A 10,446-nucleotide genomic window follows, 5' to 3' on the forward strand; every position below is an offset into this window, starting at 1 on the left:
AGATATGTATTCAAGAGATTCTTTGCAGAGCTATTAATCATGGAACCAAGGAGCTTTTAACTTTATAGGAGTATTATATAGTATAGCTCTAAATATGTGTATACATATACAATGTTTAAATGAAAACAAACAAAATTGCTTATTTACAATGTTTTCTTAAGTTTAGAAGCACTTTACAGGGTCTATCAACCAATAATTTATTTTTAGATATAATTCTAAGAAGATCTTAAACTATTGTGCCTACCCTTTGACTTAAAAAATATTAAAAAGTAGATTCCATCTAGAATTTATGTTGTACACTCGAAGTGAATGTATTTGAGACAATAAGTAACATTTTGAGTGTACGAATATGTTGTGTTGGACATAATTAGTTTACTTTTGGGACCTGTCAATTTAGTTCACTTATCGATGAAATAGTTCGCACTTCTATCTGAAAGAGCGGTATAGTTTACCTGAATTAGCTTGTTTTTTTTGCGCATGGGCCTACGCACTGTGTCTGGTTCTGCACTATCTACTACTACTAAATTACCATGTCTTGTCGGACGTTGGCTAGCATGGCTTTCCTCGAATCGAACGATTATAGGCCATGCGAATTAGTTCAGAAGTCGTTAGATTCCTTATATTGAGGGGCTTTATAAACATTTTTCTTTTGCGTCCTCTAGATTTTTGGCCGACGATTTTTCTGGCAATTACAAAATGTTCTATCGACTGCAATCTAATCACATGACCCAAAAGTTTTAATTCCCTTAATCTTATTGTACTCAATAAATGTCTTTTAACACAAATACTATTTAATACTGTTTCATTTGAGATATGTTCAGTCCGTAATATTTTTTTTCTACTTAGATCCACATCTAAAATGCTAGCTGATTGCGTTCGCTGTGATACACTATCGGCCCCTTGCATATAAAGTTTATCTACCCTTTTCAATTCAAATAATACCATTCGTATAAAAATTCTCGTTATGAAACACTTTGTATATTATACAAAAGGTTCTGATAATAATATATAATATTTAGTTGTTGTAGCCTGTAATAGAAGTGTAATCCTGGCAATAGTAGAGGAAGAACTATGTAACATAAAACTTATGTACCTACTAAACTATCCTGAACCCAGCATAAAATAACTATACACTATTCATATTATATTGCTTTGTGTATCCTCCATATAATAAACTCAAAATCATGTATCCAAAACTATGATATTTGTATTATTATCAAAAAAAATTTCGGCATAACAATACAGTAAAATCGGAATGATTGAGACCTGGATAAACGAGAAAATTCTACCTTTGAGAGTAATTGATAGGTCCCGCCACTTTATTCTTCTAAAACCTGCATGGGTGAGAAACAGGAACCTAAAACAGAGAGTCGTTTTTCCCTCTTTTTCCTGTTGAACATCTGAGACTGCAACTACTCGCATGAATCTGTGTAAATAAACGGTATTTCACATATGCCTTTGATGATCCCTTATTCAATTTCGTGGAACTCACTTCCATTGTTTTTTTTCTTAAACCTGTAATAATGAAAAAAACCACGCATGTACCTGTATAACCGTGAAACTGGTTTACTTTTAAAAATTGCTTAAGTAATAATTATATTCTTGACCAAAGCTTTTCTTCGCTTTTAGATACCACTCGAATAAGGTTAAACGATTGAAGAAAATTTACTTTGATTAAACTAAACACGTTTATTTGGCTGTTAATGTCCTCAATTCTAGGAAACCAAGTACTTATTTTTCACTATCTAGTATTTATTTTCCAGGATATCCAATTGTAGGTAATTATTCTCGAAAAAAGTAGACTGGTTTTTTAGTATTGATGGAATCTTATTAAAGTAGTTTCGAAAAGTGCACTTACAACACCACTGTCTGCCAATCATTCAAAAATGATATTGTTTGTTTGTATATACATCTGTTTCATGCTGCGTGTACAGTCTCCCTTAAATATATAAATTGTAATGCTGTCTTTGCAATGCTTGATTTTTATTGAGCTCCGATAATCGAAACTCCGCTATAGTTTTATGAAGATCAATAGCTTTTCCCTAGATGATTTATCGTCGAATGATTACATCTCATTTGATGAATGAATTCTGTGTCTTGTTTGACTTTTGCAATATAATTTTGCAACACCTTGTGTAATACACATTTCAATTAACAACCTTTCGTCTTTTGTCGTTAACGTTTAACAGTCACGCATTCTGTAGGGTCAATATTGATCTACGGATCCTTCTTCAGCGGTGTTTATACGGACCTTAAATATACAAAATATAAAATATAAATATGCTGTTTACTAGTTTTAATAATATAGATTTTATGAACACATAAACCATACACATACAAATACATTATTTAAACGATCCGATCCAGAATCCAGAATGTAGTATCCAGTATCCAGTATCCATGTTTAAATTTGTATAATATTTATTATATGCTTTTATGTTTATTTTCAACAATGTTAAACTATATATCTAAAGTTTATTTCCATGATCAACTAAAGTCTTTGCCACTGAATCATCATGAATTTTATGTATAGAAATCTATTATATAATGACTCATGGCTAAAAATTATGGTTGTTGGTTTCAATATACCATGTATGGATTGTAGTATTATTATCATACAATAGCGAGAATATGTGTTATTGTTGATAAATATTTAAAAATAATATTTATAGAAAATTGTAAAATGATAAATAAATATAAATAAATATTTACCTGCCCTAAATTTTGTTTTTGAAAAAATATTTTTTAAATAAAGGGATAAAAATAGAAAAATATTCGATACAAATGGTATTATATATTGAAAAAGATCATATGGAAAACTTTTTATAGCCCATTTTCAAGACAAATGTTTACAAAATTTAAAAAAACCCCCGACTAATGCTGATTTTTTCCTTGTAAACCGATTTTTGGAAACTTAGTTATGAAATATTCTCAATCAAATCGGCTCGACAGTTTTGAGGGCTACGATGCTACTGAGAAACACACAGACGCACAGATAAACACTTTAAACTTATAACGCTCTTTCTTAAATCAATATCAAAGTGATATGATGGTCAAAGACATCAGATGAGTTGATTAAAACAGAGTCATGCTCACGTCTCTTTTATATGCTAGAAGCTTGAAGGCGTGCATTACTTAAAATTTATCCGAGCATTACTTTGATCAGAAGGTCGATCCGTTTGTCCGTCATTCCACAACCAAAACCACCTTACGACTTCAATTGTAGAATAAGCTTAACAATTATGTGCTTCTGGCATCTACAAATCCCTACAGGAATTTTTACGGCATCGCAAAGGATAAAATTTGAAATTGTATACAAAAACTATAAAATAGTTGTTTGTTCTCGAAAAATGTTTTTGTTGGGCTAATTTATTCAGAACAGTTTCTTAAATGGGTAGAAAATTTTACGTATCCGTATGGTATAAGAATGAATGCATTCTAATCAATTCCGAAAATATATGTTGAAAATATAATATTATATTCCTTTTAAGTCGAGTTTTCGTTTTCTGTTATTTGTGGTTGATTTTAATTCACCGTAAAATATGGACCATTAAAACATAACTTTCTTTTTCTTTTGTTTTTTACCCTGAATTATTTTTCTTTTATACCAATTTTTGAGAAAAACAATATGATGATTTATATATTATTTATTTTTCCGCCTCTAGATGAAATTATTAAATTGTTTTTGAAAAAAATACATAATCAATGAAAAACAGATATCTTTTTGATTAAAAAACAAAAGGAGATTTCAAAAAAAGAAACACTAGTGGCGTTTCTATAGAACTTATAAAGAAAGCAATTATTAAAATTGAAGATATTTTGGAGTAATTCTTATTGCTGCAAAACATAAACCCTTAGAAGTGATCGCTAAATGAATTGATTTTAGGACAGCAAAATGTCGCCTTATTACCTCAGTTGGTTAAGGCGTAACCAATACCGTACGCGGTATGCTTAGGGTAGCGGGTTCGATTCCCGCCGTCGCAACAAAATTAATTTAATTAATAGTTGTGATGGGCTGGTGTAGTGCATGGTATATGCATGAAGGAGGTGCACTCAGCCTCTGAAATTGAGGAGCTGATAAATGATATTATCAGCGGAAGGGTGGTAAACACATATATGGTATCACAATAGGCTCTATAGCCTAAGTGTGTCCTTCGTGGACAGCCAATATAACCCAACCTAATCTAACCTACGAAAGCAAAACTATCTAGAAATTATAATTTGTATAACAAAAATTACATGCATTTTTTTACCTGTCCTAAAATTATTTTAAAATTAATCTTTTTCCCAGCTGTTTCCAGACGGATAGACTTCATTTCGATATACAATTTCAATAAGAAAAGAAATATCCAAAATCCAGGTGTATGAAATCAAGTTTTTCTTGATTATCCGAGATCTCATACCTTTATTCTGAATTTCAATAAAATACTTTTCGATTTTTTTATCATATGGAAGTATAAACAAGTGAAAACAAACAATTGACTGAGTTAATTGTTGAAATACCATGCATAGTCAGTGTTGATTTCTTTATCACATAACACATACAAACATGTGACACATACATAACTGATAACCAAGTATAGTACATATTATAAAATTTCCGCCTAATTGGCGCCCTCACAGGTAAACAGTGATGTTTAAGAAAAAATGCTTAAAACAAAAGTTGTTTAATTTTTGATAAGGAACATTTTTTACATTTAAACTTTTGTTCTATCTCTAACGGTTTACAAGATGGGTCCTACGGACCCAAGACCCAATTGACCTATGATGCTCATTTACGAACTTGACCTCACTTTTTACGTCCTGAGTACGGTGTAAAAATTTCAGCTCGATATATTTTTTCGTTTTTGAGTTATCGTGTCCACAGACGGACGGGCGGACAACCGGAAATGGACTAATTAGGTGATTTTATGAACACCTATGACAAAATTTTTTTCCTAGCATCATTATTTTCAAGCGTTACAAACTTGGGACTAAACTTAATATACTATGTATATTTCATATATACATGGTATAATAAGTAAATCTTTTTAATGTTGTCATCATCTCAGCGTTGACATTTGAATTTAATCTATTAAAAAGTGTTTTAATAAGCACTAAGAGTTTTGGCTACATGATGAATAGATGAACAAAAGTCAAATAAATACACATAAATATATCAATTAAAACTAAATTATAAATTTTAATTATAAATTTTGTAATTAGTTCACAATTAGTGGGTAATAATAAATTTTCCATTTTCATTTCACATCTTTTCAGAAATAATTTTAATCCATGTTTGAATTTGTTTTAAATTCACGATACATTCATAAACTTTATTCACAAGTTCGATATTTATATTCATTTATGTACAGAAGTACCAAAAATGTTAATATCCTTATATATTGTAAACGTGAAAGTGAGTTTGTTTGTTTATTTGTTAGGCTTTTACACAAAAACTACTAAACGAGCTTAAATGAAACTTAACAATAATGCTCATAAAAATTTAATTCAAACAAATTAATGTTTTGACGTTTGAATACGTCCATGAACATTATTGTAGAGCAAAAGTTAAAGATTTTTGTAAAAAGGGTGACCGAAATACAATTTATGGCCATCTGTTCACTCAAAGTTTTCTGATATACTCATTATGCATTAAAATGAAAATTGTACATATGCTTTATCCTGTGTAAACGAATCCCCACCCGTATTTTGAGATGTGAAGGCTATATCATGAAACTGAAAAGTTTTTGGTTTATCTTTGGTTAATCAGTTTTGATTCTAATTTAAAATAAAGGCTTATTAAAATAATTTTTTTAAATAAATCAGCAATGTCTTGCCGGATTCAAAAAGGAATATATTATTGTATTCCATGTGGTATAATAATATTTTTCGTACACTTGTATTACAATATGTAGGTAGATATTGTTATATAGTTTCATGCTTTAATATCTAATGAATTATTACTGTAAAACTGCAAGTCTATATTAATTTATTGCCTGTTATTATCCATTGTTTTAAAAGGGATTTTATTGGTGTCATTATATTTATCGATAACAATCTCGGTGTGCTTAAATTAAATCGATAAAAAAGTATAACCTATATGATTATTTGAACAATTTTTAAAAACAAAGAAAACAAGAAATCAAACTGTTCTGAAAAAGTTGTGTCATATACGGGGTTTCTAATTTCAAAAATTTCAAGGGGAAAATCCTCAATCAGAAAGTAATGCATTGAATATTTTGTTTTCGAAACTTAACAATGATATAGATCGTACCAAGACCGAAGAAACTGAAATTAAAAAGTAGTTAGCTACAAAAGAAAGTATTGTTTTAAAATATTTTTCAATATATGAAATATACATAGTATATTAAGTTTCGTCCCAAGTTTGTAACGCTTAAAAATATTGATGCTACGAAAAAAATTTTGGTATAGGTGTTCATAGAATCACCTAATTAATCCATTTCCGGTTGTCCGTCCGTCCGTCCGTCTGTGGACACGATAACTCAAAAACGAAAAAAGATATCGAGCTGAAATATTTACAGCGTACTCAGGACGTAAAAAGTGAGGCTAAGTTCGTAAATGAGCATCATAGGTCAAATGGGTCTTGGGTCCGTAGGACCCATCTTGTAAACCGTTAGAGATAGAACAAAAGTTTAAATGTAAAAAATGTTCCTTATAAAAAAATAAAAATTTTGTTTGAAACATTTTTTTGTAAACATCACTGTTTACCCACGAGGGCGCTTATAAGGTGCAAATTTTATAGTATGTATGAATATGGGAATATCAGTGTGCGTGTAGCTATTTAAAAGTGGATATCTTTTTTTATTTACGTGACATCAAAAAACAAACGATTGCGCATCAACACTGTCTATACATGGTATTTCAACAATTAACTCAGTCAATTGTTTGTTTTCACTTGTTTATTTTGTGGCAATGAAGACCAACTCCTTGCATTAACCGCAAATTTCAATGAGAGCTCTTTTTAGCAAAAGTAATCTTATAGGTCGAGATTAAATTCATGAATCGTAAAATGGTAATAGATTTCGGTGTCTCATTTTTACTTCTGTCTAGGAGAGAGCTGAGAATGTTTAATGTTGAGTAAAGTAATCTTAACTGGCTGACCACAGAACCTTAGAGACAAATCGTTCTCAACCAAACCAAATCGTTCTCTTGACCAAAAAAATTTTTGGTCAAGCTTAAATTCCACCATTCTGGTGAAATACGTTTCAAGCACCTCTAATGAGACATTTTTATCTCTCATGAAACTAAGGTAGACATTTCGAGGTCAACAAAATATGTATCCTTGTGAGTCTACCAAAAAATACGAGTTCCGGCTCTTCGTCTCTCACTATTTATGAGCATGCATATTATTTTAGTTTTTAGACGAAAATTTCTTATTTCTTTTTCACGTAGATACTTTATAAAATGTCTGAATTAACTATCGAATTCTTTGAACTTTAATAATATTGTTCAGTATTGGTCATTAAAATATTCTGTTGAAGTATAATAGTTTCTAATCATGCAATAATAAACTACCAACTTGCTGTAAACCAATAGCACTTGAGTATTGATGCATAAGTACATATTTAAATTTTAATTAGTTACCTTTCTATATCAATACATTTATTATACATTGAACTTAAATTGTTTTAATTACGGTTCAATTATAATACTTACTTAATACCTATGAGCCATTTTTATTGATTTTTATACCATGTATATATGAAATATACATAGTATATTAAGTTTCGTCCCAAGTTTGTAACGCTTAAAAATATTGATGCTACGAAAAAAATTTTGGTATAGGTGTTCATAGAATCACCTAATTAATCCATTTCCGGTTGTCCGTCCGTCCGTCCGTCTGTGGACACGATAACTCAAAAACGAAAAAAGATATCGAGCTGAAATATTTACAGCGTTCTCAGGACGTAAAAAGTGAGATCGAGTTCGTAAATGAGCATCATAGGTCAATTGGGTCTTGGGTCCGTAGGACCCATCTTGTAAACCGTTAGAGTTAGAACAAAAGTTTAAATGTAAAAAATTAAACAACTTTTGGTTGAAACATTTTTTCGTAAGCATCACCGTTTACCCGTGTGGGGGCCAATTAGGCGGAAATTTAATAGTATGCACTATACTTGAATATTAGTTATGTATGTGTCAAATGTATGTATGTGTTATGTGATAAAGAAATCAACACTGACTATGCATGGTATTTCAACAATTAACTCAGTCAATTGTTTGTTTTCACTTGTTTTATTGGTTATTGAAGAATTTTATACATAGCAGGTATTTTTTTCGATGTGCACTGCTTAAACCCTGTAATATAAAGTATACTTAGTTTAGCCCCAAGTTCGTAACACTTAAAAATATTGATGCTACGAACAAAACATCACCTAATTAGTCCACTGTCAGTTGTACGTCTGTCCAAACTCAAACTGCACTCAAAAACTAAAAGAGATAGAGTTCGTTCAAACCAAAGTAACACCGAACAAGAGAGAGTGTATGATGTATATGTATGTGCACACATATCTACATTCTCTCTTGTTCAGTGTCACTTTGGTTTGAACGAACTCTATCATGTTGAAATTTTTATAGCGTGCTCAGGACGAATAAAAGTGAAGGTAAGTTCGTAGATGTACAAAATAGATCATTTGGGTCTTGGGTCCTTAGGGCCCATCTTGTAGTCCGTTAGAGATAGAACAAAAGTTTAAGCGTAAAAAATGTTCCTTATAAAAAAATAAACTGCTTTTGTTATAAATTTTGCTCGATGTTTTACCTTGTCTTTGGGTATCGGACAGTAGCTCATGTAGTGCAACCGCTACTTATAATATAATAGGATTATAACAAAAAAAACTTGGGTGAGTATATATTTAATTTGGTAAATTTAAATTATTCATAATTTTTACGGATTAAATATGAGTAAAGAGAAGTATACAACAAAACGAGAATAAATTTAAATTATAACTCAGAAAAGTAAATACAGGGAGTCCTTGTCGTACCAAAAATAATTATTCTCTTTTCAGAGTGTCTGGAAAATTCATAACTCATTTCAAGAAAAAAAAAACTTGGATATTCGATTAATGGAAGGGACTACTAGGAATGATACTATCCACTGGAATTTAATAGGATGACATTAAAAAAAAAGGGGTAATATTAAACCTCGAATTGTCAGTTTTGCCTATTTTGTTTTTAAAACCAGTTTACTTTTTGTTTTTGAATCTTTGAAACAATTTTCTTCTTTTTCATAATGGTTTTCCGAGCATGTTGCCGCTTTTTGTCTCCTGTTTCCCACTTAGCATATATTTTTACTAATCAAATAATCCCCATCCCTATCCTTATCCCAATATATTATAAATGTGAAAGTAAAGTAGTTTGTTTGTTTGTTACGCTTTCACACAAAAACTATTGAATGGATTTGAATGAAACTTGACAATAATATAGCTCTTACATCAGAATAATACATGAGCTATAATTTATAAAGATAATTTTTAAAAAAATATTCTGTTTTGAGTCTTACTCTATTTTTGTTTTGACATTTCATAAAACAGGGTGAAGAACAAAGATCAAACAGGTTCAACTAAGCCTATTAGACATAATTGTATTTTTTTTAAATATTGAAAACTGATTATTTGTGTAATTTGCATGGGTTCAGCTAAAACACACCCGGTATAAGTTGGTTTACGTATTTTTTAATTTCATAAAAAAATAGTTTATAATTTTGCTACACTTTTTATTACAATGAAGTAACATAATTAGTTATACAACGTTAATTCTACAACAAAAACAATGCTAGACGAACTAAAATAAAAAAAAAAAAAAAAAAAAAGAAAAGCAAATGAAAACCCTTAAGTGAAAAATTTTATATAAAAATTCTAGCACTAATGTTTACAGTTTTATTCATATAAATGTCACGGTTAATATTATATTTTTTCAACCAGTGAAAATTTTTTAATGAATAAACGTGTTGTGTTTATTTTTTTTTTATTATTATTTAATAATAATTTTTATTAATTTTTATTACAATGAATATGAACTAGTTAGAAAATCATAACTAAAAAGATTTGACCTTTATATGACTTTGAAATTTTATAAGGCATTTATACATTTTATAATTTTTTAACATCAAAAGAGTACATATTATATAATGATGATTTTAAGCCCCTGGCTTACAAAAAAGGGTGTAATAAGTTTAACGTATGAGATGAGGTGATTATTATGCAATTAGGATTGACGCGATGTTCAATCTCATACCTTTAATCGAGGAAATAATTTCAAAAAAACAGTCTAACTAAGGAATGGACTCATTGTCATCGTTTCAGTGTACTCAACAAAGTAAAATACATGCGTGCTTGCGGTTTTTCGATTTACCTTCATAGGGTGAGATAGAAGTACCCTTTTATGGGTAATTCTTTTCAAATTTGTGATCAAAATTAACCTAGTTTAATAGGTTTTCGGAATGTGGAA

Source organism: Chrysoperla carnea, chromosome 4 (assembly GCF_905475395.1).
Source record: "Chrysoperla carnea chromosome 4, inChrCarn1.1, whole genome shotgun sequence".
NCBI classification, from domain to species: Eukaryota; Metazoa; Arthropoda; class Insecta; order Neuroptera; family Chrysopidae; genus Chrysoperla; species Chrysoperla carnea.